This window comes from Carlito syrichta, unplaced genomic scaffold (genome assembly GCF_000164805.1).
Source record: "Carlito syrichta isolate Samal-C Ts95f unplaced genomic scaffold, Tarsius_syrichta-2.0.1 Scaffold303690, whole genome shotgun sequence".
Lineage (NCBI taxonomy): Eukaryota > Metazoa > Chordata > Mammalia > Primates > Tarsiidae > Carlito > Carlito syrichta.
The window spans coordinates 36211-39831 of NW_007247786.1; positions in this window are offsets into that span (position 1 = coordinate 36211).

The window sequence follows — 3621 nt, forward strand, 5'->3', positions numbered from 1 at the left end:
TCAGTACAATAGAATACTATTCATAGATGAATAGGAATGAAATACTGATAGTTGCTACAACATATTAAATTTACTAAATGAGTACTAAAAATAGTAGAATTATACATTTAAAAATGGATGAATTTTATGATATAGAAATTGTACCTTAATTAAATTGTTTTAAAATGATAGCTAAAATGGTTTTTGAGAGAGGAGTAGCTTTTGGTTCTATTTGATGCGTAAGAGTCAAAGCATTTTTTTCTTTTTCTTTTTTTTTTTTTTATTTTTTCTAGGCTGGAGTTGGAAGACAGGAAGAAAAAAGGGAGATTTAGCCTACTGTTGACTCCACGCTGTGGGGAAAAAAGCAAAAACATTTTTTTGCAAAAGATTCAGTATCCTTAAGGTAGAAATAGGAGTTAGAACAAGAAAGTAAAGAGAACATTCAGAGAAGAGGTTGAGAACATAATGAATTTTGCTAGTGACTAAGAGAGCACTAATAGTGTTTTAAGAGTTCAAGAGTCTTGGGGAATGAATCAAAAAAGGGGATGGATATAAACAGACTTTTAAAGGAGTAAGAACGAGAATAACCTGTGAGTCCTGGTTTACCTTGGTAATTGATACAAATCCAAATAAAGCATATCATGAACAGTGAAAGTTCTGAAATTCTATCCTGGTTACAAGCTAACAAGTTAGCCTGCTGCTGTTTCATGAATGCTGTGTCAGAAACAGAGGATTTTTGTACACACAGCATAGCACAGCATGCATTTGTTGTTCACATTGGCTTCTCTTGTCTCCCACGTTCCACAGGAGGAAGGTAGAATGATCCATGTAGAAACTTCACATAGTGTGTTTGCATCACAGACAAGGAGTACCAATCTTAAGAAAACCAAGTATTTTCTATTTGACTGCAAGTTAGCCTGTGTAGTGTTTGTCCTGGAAAAGATGTTACACTGGACAATAAGTAAGTCTGCCCTCTGATCCAGAAGGTGACATGATATCTATTTTCTAAGGCTGTTTTGCCATAAAAAAAATCCTTGAGAAGATAATTTGTAACAAATGCTATAAGTGCCTCTACTCACAAGACATGGGGAAATGTAAGAGAACCATGGAGAATTACCCCCAAAAAACAGCCAAATAAAGCGAATCTTTGTGGTTTTAATCAGATTGTGATAATAAAATGGTTAACTATTGGAGAGGTACAGTGGGGTAAATGTTCTTCCTAAAATTACATAGGAGTTTCTGGCCCTCTCTTTCCCCCAACATTTATGGAATCCTGAGCAGAGGACTTAATGGAAATACACAGAGATCTAAAGTTCTCTTGACTGCATATAAACTACAAATTTATCCAGTTCTCAGACTAATGTAAAGACTGAAGAAGGATTAGATTATTAATTTAAAATGTTCATTTTCTTCGCCTCAGTTCCATGGGAAACAAAGCTTCCTGGCTCCCTTGTTGATGGATTAAGCTTCATAACATACTTTGACACAAACAGAATATTTATAGGCCTAAATATATGTAAGGGGATATCTGAACTTTGCTTACACAATTGTTCCTCCTCTTTTTTATTCTCTATCATCTCTAGAGTCAAATCATGGACAAACCAGTAGAGGACACCATAGAGAGGAAATTAGAAAAATATTAAAAATAAACATAAGCAACATTAGTGATATTATTGTCACTAGTCATGCAAGCTAAAATAATCATTGTACATGTGCAAATTTCGCTATGTTTAGTTCTTGTTTATTATAAATCTAAAATTTGTAATTTTTATAATAGTAAAATGTTCAAAACAATTAAAAATTATTTTTCTTGATTCAACATTTTGGCAATTGAAATCAGATCGATCGAGAGAAAGAAGCAAAGATTACAGGGCTCAAAATAAAATTTCAAATTGATGGTGGAAAGAAAAAGGTTTAGGGAGGCAAAAATATATGTATGTACATGTGTGTATAATTTTGGAAAGGAATGCTTCTACTGTATGCATACATATGTTGGAAACATATTTCTGGCATGTAATCATGGACTAGAAGTGAAGATAAGGCATAGATAAATTTAACACCAGATTATAAGTATTTCTATCTCTTGTGAAATAGCTAATTTATTAGTTCATTAATTATCTCAGAAATTATAACATTAGAGTTCAGTATGTTAGCTACATAAGGTATCTCACTTTTAGGTGCTGTTTACTCTATTTTTGCCAACACTGCATCTGAGACTAATGTTGTTTATGAATCTCTTGCAAAGTTAAAGTAAAAAGACTATGATGCTCTTAACCTCTTGTGTTATATCAAAACATATTTTTCTTTGGTCCAGATAAATGTTAAAGGAACCAAGAATCTGTAGTGAACATTCCCAAGAAGGTAAGTAAATATAGCAAATACATTGTAAACAAGCACTATTCTGAGGAGTGGACCTGTGCCTGTTATATTTCAGTATTTGTGCATCTATGGAAGTCTGCTTTATGAATGAATAGGGAGGATAGTACAAAAAGAAACATTAGACAGTGAACACTGCAAAGACAAAATGGAAAATTGACTAGTGAAACAAACATAAATGTCTTTAAAGCAGACACATTTAAATTGCTTCTATGATTACCTGTAATTACTCTGTAACCCTCTCAAATCGAGTTTGCAGGAACACCTCGGTTCTTGCTATTTTATTGTTTTGCTGCTACACTTTTCCCAATCTCAGTATCTTTTGAAAGATTGAATTAATTTTTATACTTAACAGTTACTTAGCAAGATTAGCTCACTATAGCTTTAGTAAAGTATGGAATCTAGTTATCTATCCAGTTGTAATTATTGGTATTCGAATTATTGGTTCCTCATTTTAAAGATATTTCAACATTATAGCTGCCCTAAGGTTTAATATGACAAAATACTGAAAATTGTTAATTCCTAGTAAGACCAAAATGCATGAAAGGTGCTTTGAGAATTTAACCGGGGCCACAAAAATGTTAAGCGAGGACTAACAAAAGCAAAATTCTGAATTCAAGAATTGTCTCTTCAAAGTCATGGTTGGAATTAATAAACACTTCCATTGTAGATGTGATCAACTTAATGGACAATACATTACCAGATATGCAAGAAAATCTTGCAAGTTTGAAATCAGATAATATGTCACCAACTGGTCACTTTACAGGTGAAGAAAACAAGCAAAGTCATGATATTGACCTTTTGTGGTAATACTTCTATTGTAATCCTTCTTTAGTAAGTCAGCATTGACATAGAGTCATTATAATGTCACAGCAAAAGCTGACTTTTAAAATGTTCTCTCTATCTGCTTATTTCTTAAATAGTTCATCTATAGCATTTAAAGCAATCTTCTTGTGTGAATTTTCCTATGCTACAAATATCACCCTTGTGTTCATTTGGTAATAGGAATTATATTTATATCATAATATTAAAATTGCAGTAGAATAATAGTAAAAGAAGTAATAAGATAACTGGTTACATGAAACTTCTAGTACATATCACGTACCATTTAACATGTGTAAATCCAAAAAAAAATTTGTGAAGTAAGGAATTGGTAAAATTCTACACTTTTCCCATAGCACCAGCAAGAAATTTTGCTGAGGGTGACAGAAGTCTAACAGTATCCTTTAAGAATTACACCCCTTGCTTTTACCTTTATTAATTGAA